Source organism: Thalassophryne amazonica, chromosome 4 (assembly GCF_902500255.1).
Source record: "Thalassophryne amazonica chromosome 4, fThaAma1.1, whole genome shotgun sequence".
In the NCBI taxonomy this organism is placed as follows: domain Eukaryota; kingdom Metazoa; phylum Chordata; class Actinopteri; order Batrachoidiformes; family Batrachoididae; genus Thalassophryne; species Thalassophryne amazonica.
This window is the reverse complement of record NC_047106.1, coordinates 45,231,641-45,246,866: the sequence shown is the minus strand read 5'-3', so window position 1 is coordinate 45,246,866 and position 15,226 is coordinate 45,231,641.

Here is a 15,226-nt window from a genome sequence, read left to right as displayed (position 1 = left end):
TGTGATACTGTTATTGCCATTTGTCAAAGAGTTCTTGTTTTGAAAAATTTCAAATGCTCCTGTTGTACTGACACCTGAAAAGCTTTGCCTTTTATTCTATATTTTCCTGCTTTTCTAAGATGTTTGCATAAGGGCATGTTTATGTGACACGTGTTGAATTTCCCTCCTCATGGTGATTGTGAGGAGGCTTCTTGAGGTTCTCCCAGAGGGACTGTCATTCATACAACTCAGGAAATCCCATTGGACCAGGGCATCAATGCATCCCACCCACATGCATAACATGATGTGTTTCTCATCGTCCATCTCTGCTTGTGTGCAGGATTTACATTATTTTTAAGTGTGCATTCAGCGAGCCTCGTCACTTTCTCCAAATAATTAAAGCACAGACTGAGTCTCCCTCTTTTACGTTGTGTTTAACTGTTTGGAAAAAGCCTCAGTGTGTGAGTCCCTATGTAGCGTTTTGTGCGTATATACGTGTATAAGATGTCAGCAGGCTCGTCTAGCTTGCATCCTATATCCATTCCAAAACTCCTCAAATGCAGCGTGTCCCTTTAACACAGTGTCTGGTGTAGCCGAGCTCTCACTGGGGGTTTACTGGTGCTGTTCCGCTACAGATAAAACACAATAACATACAGTACAATATCATACTTAAAGGGGTCATATTATGCAATTACTTACCATGCTAATATAAGTCAAAACAATGTCATATATATTTATAGTCCCATAGAGGCTGAGGTGACGCAGCCTTTAAAAAAACAAAAAACAAAATTATACAATAAATAAATGAGGTCGCGAAGAAGCAATGTGTTTCTGCAAATGTTCCATTCAATAGAAAGGAGCTGTCACTAATTATACCCCTTTCCCACTGGAGGGTGGGGATCTTTGCTTCATCCTCCCAGACATCTGAGTATCTCTCACAGAACAAGCAGAATTTCAGTTATGGACTTCCATGACATATGTCACAGACGTCTAAAACAAGCTGTTTCTGGCCCAAATTTTGCTCATCCAGCCAGTTTTCATGATGCACAGACACAATTGTGCACATTGAATGAGGTTTAATATCAAGCTTCAATCACCTTAAAAGGCTGCTTTTGTTACCATACGACCCCTTTAACAATTCTGACAAAAAATAGGTACGCTGTTCTGAACTGACGTTCAGTCAGCAAAAGACGGCAACAACTCAGGGGGAACAACTTAAGCTGTGCCTTTTGATAGTCACCTTTGACCTCCCAAGTTGCATCCCACCTTCAACTCAGCTCTTATTTACCTCAGATGTCAGATCTAGTCATAGCTTCATTAAACAAATGAGCAAGAGTCTTATGAACGGAGAGCTTTGAAAATCAGTTCCATGGTGGGGGAACGGCACAGACATCCTGCCGCATCACTCATGTGTGTCTCAGCTGGAGGTTATTTACGTCAGACTCCTTTCAGCTGACATTAAAAGCCAGGCGATGTGAGGTTATGTTTTGGTCTTGGCGCGGTGACGCAAGCACCCCATTGCCCCCCCCCCCCCCCCATTTATCACGTTGCTGTGTCCACTGCACCTGCTGCATCTGTCCCTGTCACTGACCTCATCCTCTCCCTGTCAGCGCAGGTGTGCATGAGACAAGACGGGCACCTTGGCATGATGTGATTTTCATTCATCCAGCCATCTTGTCCTCCCGCCATTGTGGATTTTTAAATATACTTCTGAGGACCACAGCTACATGTCTAACCTTAATCTTCACGCTAACACCATCCTAATCCTGACCCCGAGGCACAATCCTGATCCTACTGTACAAGTGACAGGTCACACTTTGGAAGGTTCTCTTCACCGTTTGTCATAACACACACACACACACGCACACACACACACACAGTCTGATGAATGTCTCCCATCTTCATCCTTTTATCTCCATCCTATTATTTCATGCCACCTTGCCCTCTCCTCTGTCCCATCCTCCTTCGTGTCGCTTTCCTTGTTGTTGCCACTCACAGCAACCCCCCCCCCCCCCCCCCCGGGAGGCTAATTACATAACTAAGAGGACATCTGAGTGCTACCTTTGCCACCAGGCAATTAGCTCATGATTATGATATGAACAGTTGATGCCTATCTCTGTCTTGTCTGTCTTTTTTATCCTTGTGTCTGTTCCCCACTTTGTTCCATCTGCACCCTCTCTGTCTCTCTGTCTCTCTCTCTTTCTCACTCTCTGCTGCAAGCATTCACCTGACATCATTTCAGGTTTGCCGTCCCAGAAACTTGTGAGTGGTCCGTGCAAAGCGATGGCCGATGACGGTGGATGTTTGTGGGCTCTGATCAGACGTGTGCCGATTCATATTTTGTAACCTACAAAACAGAAGTGCAGCCTCGTGTCCTTGACTTGGACAGATGTCACTGCACTGTATAAAAAAAATGAGGAAATATAAAATCTTTTAATGCATCCAGCTGCACAGATTTTATGGGAGGGGAGTTACAAAGGTTTGGAGTCGTAACTTGCATGAACTCGAGGTTGGATAATTATTAAAGCCACATTGCCATCCATCCATCCATCCATCCATCCATTTACTATACCCACTTACTCCAGTTAAGGGTCATGGTGGTGGGGTGGTGTGGTGTGTGGGGGGGGGGTGTTTGGAACCTATCCCAGCACAGCAGTGAGCATCAATATTTGTTTTATTGTTGGTTGTGATCCTGTTTATCCTCTCTGTATTATTCCTGTTAGGGGTCACCACAGGAGCAGAGCCTGTCCCACAGCAGGCTCAAATAAGCTGAGTTTGAACAGTTTATGAATATTTAGTACGACAAAGTGTCCTTTAACAAGTCAGTGAATTCTGAATTGCTCCCAGTCCAGACTAGATAAATCAAAGGCAGTTAATGTGACGGGGGGATCAAAATAATTACCAACGAGATTGTGAGTTTTTCTGAATTGCAATTTTAAATGGGTTAAAATAAGCACAGCTATGTTAACCCAAGTCAAAGTTTTTTGTTGTTGTTGTTTATTTGTTAGTTTGAAGAGTGCCGGGTGGAACGTGCATCCTTTGTGGGGCTTCATCTCAGGGACGTTGCTCAAAGTGAGCGTTGACACTAGATACTAATTAGAGAGATGCATGCCCTGCTCTGGATTCTGTGTGTGTGTGTGTGTGTGTGTGTGTGTGTGTGTGTGTGTGTGTGTGTGTGTGTGTGTGTGTGTGTGTGTGTGTGTGTGTGTGAGAGAGAGAGATAGCGGAGGGAGAACCCAGCACTATAAAAAGACATCAAAACATCTGTGCGATAGTGGCAGTGCCGCACCCATCACCCTACATACCATTTTAGTACAAAGCTTAAGGGCCCCGTGGGGCCCCTGTCATCACACCTCGCCCCCCCCCCCCCACGCCAAACACGACATCACATCCTGAAAAATCAAGTCTGAAAACTACAGCAGAACACAAAGTTAGAAGATTAGAGAGTGACACGGCGAGACAAGCAGAGACGGTCTGTGTTAAACCCACATTAGCCTCCGCCGGCGTGGCCTGTCTTAATTAAAATGTGCTACTACAACCCCTGGCAAAAATTATGGAATCACCGGCCTCGGAGGATGTTCATTCAGTTGTTTAATTTTGTAGAAAAAAAGCAGATCACAGACATGACACAAAACTAAAGTCATTTCAAATGGCAACTTTCTGGCTTTAAGAAACACTATAAGAAATCAAGAAAAAAAGATTGTGGCAGTCAGTAACGGTTACTTTTTTAGACCAAGCAGAGGAAAAAAATATGGAATCACTCAATTCTGAGGAATAAATTATGGAATCACCCTGTAAATTTTCATCCCCAAAACTAACACCTGCATCATATCAGATCTGCTCGTTGGTCTGCATCTAAAAAGGAGTGAACACACCTTGGAGAGCTGTTGTACCAAGTGGACTGACATGAATCATGGCTCCAACACGAGAGATGTCAATTGAAACAAAGGAGAGGATTATCAAACTCTTAAAAGAGAGTAAATCATCACGCAATGTTGCAAAAGATGTTGGTTGTTCACAGTCAGCTGTGTCTAAACTCTGGACCAAATACAAACAACATGGGAAGGTTGTTAAAGGCAAACATACTGGTAGACCAAGGAAGACATCAAAGCATCAAGACAGAAAACTTAAAGCAATATGTCTCAAAAATCGAAAATGCACAACAAAACAAATGAGGAACGAATGGGGGGAAACTGGAGTCAACGTCTGTGACCGAACTGTAAGAAACCGCCTAAAGGAAATGGGATTTACATACAGAAAAGTTAAACGAAAGGCATCATTAACACCTAAACAGAAAAAAACAAGGTTACAATGGGCTAAGGAAAAGCAATTGTGGACTGTGGATGACTGGATGAAAGTCATATTCAGTGATGAATCTCAAATCTGCATTGGGCAAGGTGATGATGCTGGAACTTTTGTTTGGTGCCTTTCCAATGAGATTTATAAAGATGACTGCCTGAAGAGAACATGTAAATTTCCACAGTCATTGATGATATGGGGCTGCATGTCAGGTAAAGGCACTGGGGAGATGGCTGTCATTACATCATCAATAAATGCACAAGTTTATGTTGATATTTTGGACAATTGAAAGGATGTTTGGGGATGATGAAATCATTTTTCAAGATGATAATGCATCTTGCCATAGAGCAAAAACTGCAAAAACATTCCTTGCAAAAAGACACATAGGGTCAATGTCAATGAGCAGATCTGATTTGATGCAGGTGTTAATTTGGGGGATGAAAATTTACAGGGTGATTCCATAATTTTTCCTTAGAATTGAGTGATTCCATATTTTTTCCTCTGCTTGGTCTAAAAAAGTAACCGTTACTGACTGCCACAATCTTTTTTTTTTTATTTCTTATAGTGTTTCTTAAAGCCAGAAAGTTGCCATTTGAAATGACTTTAGTTTTGTGTCATGTCTGTGATCTGCTTTTTTTCTACAAAATTAAACAACTGAATGAACATCCTCTGAGGCCGGTGATTCCACAATTTTTGCCAGGGGTTGTATTCTCTGGGGAGCTGAGTGTGCACAAGACATGCACACACACACGCACACACACACACGCGGTACACACACGGTACATGTGCTGTCAACCACCTGCAGATTCTGGTCAATTATCTGAGCCGAAAAAAAAACAAACAAACAAAAAAAACAAACAAACAGTGATTTTGTTTTTTTTTTAAAAAAAAGGTCAGGAGAGCAAAGCCATACACCAACCGAGACCGTGAGAGGAAACAGTGGAGCCGAAATGAATGTACTGTCCCATCAACATCCCGGGTTCGATATCAACATCAGCATTTAAAGAAACACTGTTATTCCTCCATCTGAAACCTCAATCTTGTCATTTTTCAGTTTCTCCCCTCTTAATAGTTTTCTTTCTCTTTTTGCTAAATGTAATTATTTGTATTTTGCCTCCTTCAAATTGAAATATGAATCAATCTTTGTTTGCTGCATCTGTTATTTCGAATCAATAAAATATTGTTATTGTTATTTGCAGAAAATTGTGGTGTGATTTTTTCCCCCCTTTACAGACAGGTGGATAGGGGCGGGGCCACGGCAGCATTGACCCTTTCTGTGATTCACTGAGGAGGTTGTAAATCCCACAATCCTTTTCACTTGAAATCAAGCGACACAAAAGATCAATAATTAGTAGAAGGTACTCAGAGAGCACAAACCTCTACCAATGCAATATATTGCTTAAAACGTCTCCTGGATCCTGGATCCAAAATATGTTCTGGATCAAATTCAAAATCCCACATTTTCTAGGACATTATTAATCTCTCAGCAAATTTCATCAACATCCTTTCATAACTTTTTGAGTTACAACCCCAATTCCAATGAAGTTGGGACATTGTGTAAATTGTAAATAAAAACAGAATACAATGATCTGCAAATCCTCTTCAACCTATATTCATTTGAATACACCACAAAGATAAGATATTTAATGTTCAAACTGATAAACTTTATTGTTTTTGTACAAATATTTGCTCATTTTGAAATGGATGCCTGCAACACATTTCAAAAACGCTGGGACAGTGGTATGTTTAAAACTGTGTTACATCACCAATGCTCAAAGAACACCTGTCTGGAACATTCCACGGGTGAACAGGTTAATTGGAAACAGGTGAGTGTCATGATTGGGTATTAAAGGAGCATCCCTAAAAGGCTCAGTCGTTCACAAGCAAAGATGGGGCAAGGATCACCACTTTGTGAACAACTGCATGAAAAAATAGTCCAACAGTTTAAGAACAATGTTTCTCAACATTCAATTGCAAGGAATTTAGGGATTCCATCATCTACAGTCCATAATATTATCAGAAGATTCAGAGAATCTGAAGAACTTTCTATAAGTAAGTGGCAAGGCCAAAAACCAACATTGAATGCCCGTGACCTTCGATCCCTCAGGCGGCACTGCATTAAAAATGACATCATTGTGTAAAGGATCTTACCGTGTGGGCTCAGGGATATTTCAGAAAACCACTGTCAGTTAACACAGTTCGTCGCTACGTCTACAAGTGCAAGTTAAAACTCTGCCATGCAAAGTGAAAGCCATACATCAACAACATCCAGAAACGTTGCAACATTCTCTGCGCCCGAGCTCATTTGAAATGGACAGACGCAAAGTGGAAAAGTGTGCTGTGGTCTGATGAGTGCACACTGCAAATTGTTTTTGGAAATCATGGACATTGTGTCCTCTGGACAAAAGAGGAAAATGGCCATCCAGATTGTTACCAGCGCTAAGTTCAAAAGCCAGTATCTGTGATGGTATGGGGGTGTGTTAGTGCCCATGGCATGGGCAACTTACACATCTGTGATGGCACCATCAATGCTGAAAGGTACATCCAGGTTTTGGAGCAACACATGCTGCCATCCAAGCAATGTCTTTTTCAGGGACGTCGCTGCTTATTTCAGCAAGACAATGCCAAGCCACATTCTGCACATGTTACAATCAATCAATCAATCAATTTTTTTTTTTATATAGCGCCAAATCACAACAAACAGTTGCCCCAAGGCACCTTATATTGTAAGGCAAGGCCATACAATAATTATGTAAAACCCCAACGGTCAAAACGACCCCCTGTGAGCAAGCACTTGGCTACAGTGGGAAGGAAAAACTCCCTTTTAACAGGCAGAAACCTCCGGCAGAACCAGGCTCAGGGAGGGGCAGTCTTCTGCTGGGACTGGTTGGGGCTGAGGGAGAGAACCAGGAAAAAGACATGCTGTGGAGGGGAGCAGAGATCGATCACTAATGATTAAATGCAGAGTGGTGCATACAGAGCAAAAGAGAAAGAAACAGTGCATCGTGGGAACCCCCCAGCAGTCTACGTCTATAGCAGCATAACTAAGGGATGGTTCAGGGTCACCTGATCCTGCCCTAACTATAAGCTTTAGCAAAAAGGAAAGTTTTAAGCCTAATCTTAAAAGTAGAGAGGGTGTCTGTCTCCCTGATCTGAATTGGGAGCTGGTTCCACAGGAGAGGAGCCTGAAAGTTGAAGGCTCTGCCTCCCATTCTACTCTTACAAACCCTAGGAACTACAAGTAAGCCTGCAGTCTGAGAGCGAAGCGCTCTATTGGGGTGATATGGTACTACGAGGTCCCTAAGATAAGATGGGACCTGATTATTCAAAACCTTATAAGTAAGAAGAAGAATTTTAAATTCTATTCTAGAGTTAACAGGAAGCCAATGAAGAGAGGCCAATATGGGTGAGATATGCTCTCTCCTTCTAGTCCCCGTCAGTACTCTAGCTGCAGCATTTTGAATTAACTGAAGGCTTTTTAGGGAACTTTTAGGACAACCTGATAATAATGAATTACAATAGTCCAGCCTAGAGGAAATAAATGCATGAATTAGTTTTTCAGCATCACTCTGAGACAAGACCTTTCTAATTTTAGAGATATTGCGTAAATGCAAAAAAGCAGTCCTACATATTTGTTTAATATGCACTTTGAATGACATATCCTGATCAAAAATGACTCCAAGATTTCTCACAGTATTACTAGAGGTCAGGGTAATGCCATCCAGAGTAAGGATCTGATTAGACACCATGTTTCTAAGATTTGTGGGGCCAAGTACAATAACTTCAGTTTTATCTGAGTTTAAAAGCAGGAAATTAGAGGTCATCCATGTCTTTATGTCTGTAAGACAATCCTGCAGTTTAGCTAATTGGTGTGTGTCCTCTGGCTTCATGGATAGATAAAGCTGGGTATCATCTGCGTAACAATGAAAATTTAAACAATACCGTCTAATAATACTGCCTAAGGGAAGCATGTATAAAGTGAATAAAATTGGTCCTAGCACAGAACCTAGTGGAACTCCATAATTAACTTTAGTCTGTGAAGAAGATTCCCCATTTACATGAACAAATTGTAATCTATTAGACAAATATGATTCAAACCACCGCAGCGCAGTGCCTTTAATACCTATGGCATACTCTAATCTCTGTAATAAAATTTTATGGTCAACAGTATCAAAAGCAGCACTGAGGTCTAACAGAACAAGCACAGAGATGAGTCCACTGTCCGAGGCCATAAGAAGATCATTTGTAACCTTCACTAATGCTGTTTCTGTACTATGATGAATTCTAAAACCTGACTGAAACTCTTCAAATAGACCATTCCTCTGCAGATGATCAGTTAGCTGTTTTACAACTACCCTTTCAAGAATTTTTGAGAGAAAAGGAAGGTTGGAGATTGGCCTATAATTAGCTAAGATAGCTGGGTCAAGTGATGGCTTTTTAAGTAATGGTTTAATTACTGCCACCTTAAAAGCCTGTGGTACATAGCCAACTAACAAAGATAGATTGATCATATTTAAGATCGAAGCATTAAATAATGGTAGGGCTTCCTTGAGCAGCCTGGTAGGAATGGGGTCTAATAAACATGTTGATGGTTTGGATGAAGTAACTAATGAAAATAACTCAGACAGAACAATCGGAGAGAAAGATTCTAACCAAATACCAGCATCACTGAAAGCAGCCAAAGATAATGATACATCTTTGGGATGGTTATGAGTCATTTTTTCTCTAATAGTTAAAATTTTGTTAGCAAAGAAAGTCATGAAGTCATTACTAGTTAAAGTTAATGGAATACTCAGCTCAATAGAGCTCTGACTCTTTGTCAGCCTGGCTACAGTGCTGAAAAGAAACCTGGGGTTGTTCTTATTTTCTTCAATTAGTGATGAGTAGAAAGATGTCCTAGCTTTAAGGAGGGCTTTTTTATAGAGCAACAGACTCTTTTTCCAGGCTAAGTGAAGATCTTCTAAATTAGTGAGACGCCATTTCCTCTCCAACTTATGGGTTATCTGCTTTAAGCTACGAGTTTGTGAGTTATACCACAGATTCAGGCACTTCTGATTTAAAGCTCTCTTTTTCAGAGGAGCTACAGCATCCAAAGTTGTCTTCAATGAGGATGTAAAACTATTGACGAGATACTCTATCTCACTTACAGAGTTTAGGTAGCTACTCTGCACTGTGTTGTTATATGGCATTAGAGAACATAAAGAAGGAATCATATCCTTAAACCTAGTTACAGCGCTTTCTGAAAGACTTCTAGTGTAATGAAACTTATTCCCCACTGCTGGGTAGTCCATCAGAGTAAATGTAAATGTTATTAAGAAATGATCAGACAGAAGGGAGTTTTCAGGGAATACTGTTAAGTCTTCTATTTCCATACCATAAGTCAGAACAAGATCTAAGATATGATTAAAGTGGTGGGTGGACTCATTTACTTTTTGAGCAAAGCCAATTGAGTCTAATAATAGATTAAATGCAGTGTTGAGGCTGTCATTCTCAGCATCTGTGTGGATGTTAAAATCGCCCACTATAATTATCTTATCTGAGCTAAGCACTAAGTCAGACAAAAGGTCTGAAAATTCACAGAGAAACTCACAGTAACGACCAGGTGGACGATAGATAATAACAAATAAAACTGGTTTTGGGGACTTCCAATTTGGATGGACAAGACTAAGAGTCAAGCTTTCAAATGAATTAAAGCTCTGTCTGGGTTTTTGATTAATTAATAAGCTGGAATGGAAGATTGCTGCTAATCCTCCGCCCCGGCCCGTGCTACGAGCATTCTGACAGTTAGTGTGACTCGGGGGTGTTGACTCATTTAAACTAACATATTCATCCTGCTGTAACCAGGTTTCTGTAAGGCAGAATAAATCAATATGTTGATCAATTATTATATCATTTACCAACAGGGACTTAGAAGAGAGAGACCTAATGTTTAATAGACCACATTTAACTGTTTTAGTCTGTGGTGCAGTTGAAGGTGCTATATTATTTTTTCTTTTTGAATTTTTATGCTTAAATAGATTTTTGCTGGTTGTTGGTGGTCTGGGAGCAGGCTAAACATGTCACTCCCGGTCCGATTGGGGAGGGGCCCAGAGAAAACTACAGAGTCCGACATTGTTTTTGCAAAGTTACACACCGATTCAATGTTAATTTCAGTGACCTCCGATTGGCGTAACCAGGTGTCATTACTGCCGACGTGAATTACAATCTTACCAAATTTACGCTTAGCCTTAGCCAGCAGTTTCAAATTTCCTTCAATGTCGCCTGCTCTGGCCCCCGGAAGACAATTGACTATGGTTGCTGGTGTCGCTAACTTCACATTTCTCAAAACAGAGTCGCCAATAACCAGAGTTTGATCCTCGGCAGGTGTGTCGCCGAGTGGGGAAAAACGGTTAGAAATGTGAACGGGTTGGCGGTGTACACGGGGCTTCTGTTTAGAACTACGCTTCCTCCTCACAGTCACCCAGTCAGCCTGCTTTCCCGGCTGCTCGGGATCTGCCAGGGGGGAACTAACGGCGGCTAAGCTACCTTGGTCCGCACCGACTACAGGGGCCTGGCTAGCTGTAGAATTTTCCACGGTGCGGAGCCGAGTCTCCAATTCGCCCAGCCTGGCCTCCAAAGCTACGAATAAGCTACACTTATTACAAGTACCATTACTGCTAAAGGAGGCCGAGGAATAACTAAACATTTCACACCCAGAGCAGAAAAGTGCGGGAGAGACAGGAGAAGCTGCCATGCTAAACCGGCTAAGAGCTAGTAGCTGCGCTAAGCTAGCGGATTCCTAAAAACACGCAAAGTGAATAATGTGTAAATAATTTAGAGGTGATTCAGCAGAAGGAGTGCTTTAGTTAAGGCACGTGAAGATTACACTGTGAAACAAATCGTAATCTAGATAACTAGATCAATGTAACTGTGCAGATTAAACAGCTAACAGATACAGAAAAACACCGCTGTGCTCCGGAACAGGAAGTGATACAATACCGCAGTGAGAGCCAACCACCAGTAGAGGCAAGCCACTTACATTACAACAACGTGGCTTCTTAGTAAAAGAATGTGGGTACTAGACTGGCCTGCCTGCCATCCAGACCTGTCGCCCATTGAAAATGTGTGGCACATTATGAAGCGCAAAATACAACAACGGAGACCCTGGACTGTTGAACAACTGAAGTCATACATCAAGCAAGAATGGGAAAGAATTCCACCTACAAAGCTTCAGCAATTAGTGTCCTCAGTTCCCAAATGCTTATTGAGTGTTGTGAGAAGGAAAGGTGATGTAACACAGTGGTAAACATACCACTGTCCCAGCTTTTTTGAAAGGTGTTTCAGGCATCCATTTCAAAATGAGCAAATATTTGCACAAAAACAATAAGGTTTATGAGTTTGAACATTAAATATCTTGTCTTTGTGGTGTATTCAATTGAATATAGGTTGAAGAGGATTTGCAAATCATTGTATTATGTTTTTATTTACATTTTACACAACGTCCCAACTTCATTGGAATTGGGGTTGTAAATTCTAAATCCCATCTGGTCTTGAAGTGCTTTATTTTACTCAGGAGGAGGTGGACGATGCAACTGTGGCAAGAGATGTCAGCCTTAGTTAGCCTGTTGAGACCGTGGCCTGGTCACCCTCCCCCAGATAAGACGTGCAAAATGGATGGATGGTCATACTGTTGGCTCCTCTGTATCAGGATTAAAGTCTAGAATGGCCCCAGCAGGCAGAGTTTAAGGGTTGGGAAGAGAAATGTGGAGCATGTCATTAATCTCACTGAGACATGTCTCCTGGTTGTGATTAGATAATGTATTATTACATTAGCTCACCTCTTTCAACAGCGAAGAAACACTTCTTATAGCCATAGTTTACACACACACACGCACGCACACACACACACACACGCACACACACACACATGCACACACACACTCACATCATGAAAGCCTGTGCAATTAGCACCATGAAGACGTCATCACTTTATAATTAGAAGGCCAAAGGACAGCAGCTAGAAAGAACGTGCATCAAGTCCTGCCAGACCTACAGAACCTGTAGCAGTAAATATTTCATTTTTCCATGGCATCGTGCTCTCGGTGTGCACTATAATCCATCTGTCTGGATGACAGAGATGTGAGGGCAGCATCGGAGTCAGGCTTGATTTCAAACCAAGGCTAGCTTGCAGTCGTCTTCTTCTTTCAGCTGCTCCCGTTAGGGGTCGCCACCATCAATTGCTTCCATCTCACCCTGTCCTCTGTATCTTCCTCAGTCACACCAACCACCTGTTTATCCTCCCTCACCATATCCGTAACTGTCCTCTTTGGACTCCCTTGTCACCTCCTGCCTGATAGCTCCATCCTCAGCATCCTTCCCCCTATATACCCTGGGTCCCTCCTCTGCACATGTCTAAACCAACTCAAACTTGCCTGTTGTGTGGGCCGCCAGAAGAGGAGGTACTGCTGGCCCACCACCAGAGGGCGCCCTGCCTGAAGTGCGGGCTTCAGGCACGAGAGGGCGCTGCCGCCACGGACACAGCCGGGGGTGACAGCTGTCACTCATTATCTCATGACAGCTGTCACCCATCTACACTTCATCATACTACTCCATAAAACCTGGACGTCATCTCCACCTCGTTGCCGAGACATCATCGACCTGTGAAGGTAGACTCTCAGCTGTTCTGTGCGGTACCAAATGCACTTGTATTTGTGCTCTGAGTGTTTGCAGGAGTTTCTGTAGCTACTTTCAGCTGGGTGCTGGGTTTTGTGGACTGTGTAGGAGTGACGCTCTTCACCCCTCACGCCAAAACGGATAAGTAGCTCTCAGGTTCTGCACAACTGTGTTACTGTGTTTGAGGTGGAGGTGGAATCTCCACCATTGTTGTTACTGGGTGTACACACACCCACATCTTATTGTTTCTGCTCCTCGCCAGCAGTACCAGATCCAACATTCGGAGACGGTGGCCACCTGGGGACTCGGGACTTGGCGGCTCCAGTATTCTCCAGGTTCGGTGGCGGAGGAAATCGTGTGGTTCCGGTTCTTCTCAGGACAGACGTCTTCTATCCTCGAGCCTGCCCACACGTCACCTTTGTGGATTGACTGTTTGCAAAATTCTGTATTCCTCTGTATTGTGGTTGTGCTCATTCACAACAGTAAAGTGTTCATATTCGACTCTTTCATTGTCCGTTCATTTACGCCCCCTGTTGTGGGCCCGTGTCACTACACTTTCCCAACAGGATATCTCGGCCGTGTCATGGATCCCGAGGGGCATCACCCATCTGTTGAACAGCCAATGGAAGAGCAGGGTGCACAGGCGTCTGCAGGAGGCGTGATTGGTGAGTTGCAGCAAATCCTCACCGCCTTTACCGCTCGGTTGGATCTGATGACCGAGCAAAACGTCATCCTTAATCGCAGGATGGAGGCTTTCACCGCACAGGTGGAAGCGCGCGCTCAGGGCGCTGCTGCAGCTCCTCCTCCTGCTGACCCAGTGCAGAATATAGACATTCCACTGGTTGTTCAACGACCCCCCCCCACCATCCCCTGAAGCATACATAAGTCCCCCAGAGCCGTACGGAGGTTGTGTGGAGACGTGCGCGGACTTTCTTATGCAGTGCTCGCTCGTCTTTGCACAACGTCCCGTAATGTACGCGTCTGATGCCAGTAAGGTGGCTTATGTAATTAACTTGCTTCGTGGTGAGGCACGCGCTTGGGCTACAGCGCTTTGGGAGCAAAATTCACGGCTCCTTACCACTTATACTGGGTTTGTGAGGGAGTTCAGAACGGTTTTTGATCACCCTAACAGAGGAGAGACTGCTTCAACAGTGCTGCTGTCAATGAGACAGGGGCGCCGGAGCACAGCCGAATATGCATTCGACTTCCGCATCGCAGCTGCGAGGTCCGGCTGGAATAACGTTGCGCTCTGCGTTGCCTTCATAAACGGACTGTCGTCGGTCCTGAAGGAGCACCTGGTAGCGAAGGAAGAACCGCGGGATTTAGATGGGCTTACTGATCTCGTTATATGGTTAGACAATCGGTTGGAGGAACGCCGTCGGGAGCGAGACAAAGGACGTGGCCAGGCACGCGCCATCCCTCTCCCTTCAGGGTCCGAAAAGGTTCCGCCCTCCCCACGCTCCACAGCCTCAACGCTCCGTGTGGCTACAGCTCCCCCTGCTGACGAAGCTATGGACACGAGCAGGGCCACATTTAGACCACCTAACAGACAGAGGAGGCTGGCCCTCGGGGAGTGCTTTGTCTGCGGCTCGAGTGAGCATCTGCAGAGAGACTGCCCCAAGCGGTTTAAACACCAACGCCTGCCCTTAGAAACTGGGCTTAGGGTGGGCCAAGACATTCACGTGGGACACACACATATTTCCACACGACTCCCAGTTACAATCCTGAGCGGGGATTTAACCCTTCAAGCCCCAGCACTGGTGGACACGGGGTCAGAAGGGAATCTGCTAGACAGCAGATGGGCTAGGGAGGTAGGGCTCCCTCTGGTGGTGCTCCCTTCGCCATTGCAGGTGCGGGCACTAGATGGCACCCTTCTCCCTTTAATCATGCACAAGACACAACCTGTAACTCTGGTGGTGTGTGGAAATCATCGGGAGGAGATCGAGTTTTTTGTGACTCCTTCTACCTCCCGAGTGATTTTGGGCTTCCCGTGGATGTTGAAACACAATCCCCGGATTGATTGGCCGTCTGGGGTGGTGGTTCAGTGGAGCGAAACCTGTCATCGGAAGTGTTTAGGTTCCTCGGTTTCTCCCGGTTTACAGGCTAAAGAGGAGGTCAAAGTCCCTCCCAATCTGACGGCGGTGCCGGTTGAGTACCACGATCTTGCTGACGTCTTCAGCAAGGATCTGGCACTCACCCTTCCCCCGCACCGTCCGTACGATTGTGCCATTGATTTGATTCCAGGCGTGGAGTTCCCGTCCAGCAGGCTGTACAACCTCTCACGACCTGAGTGCGA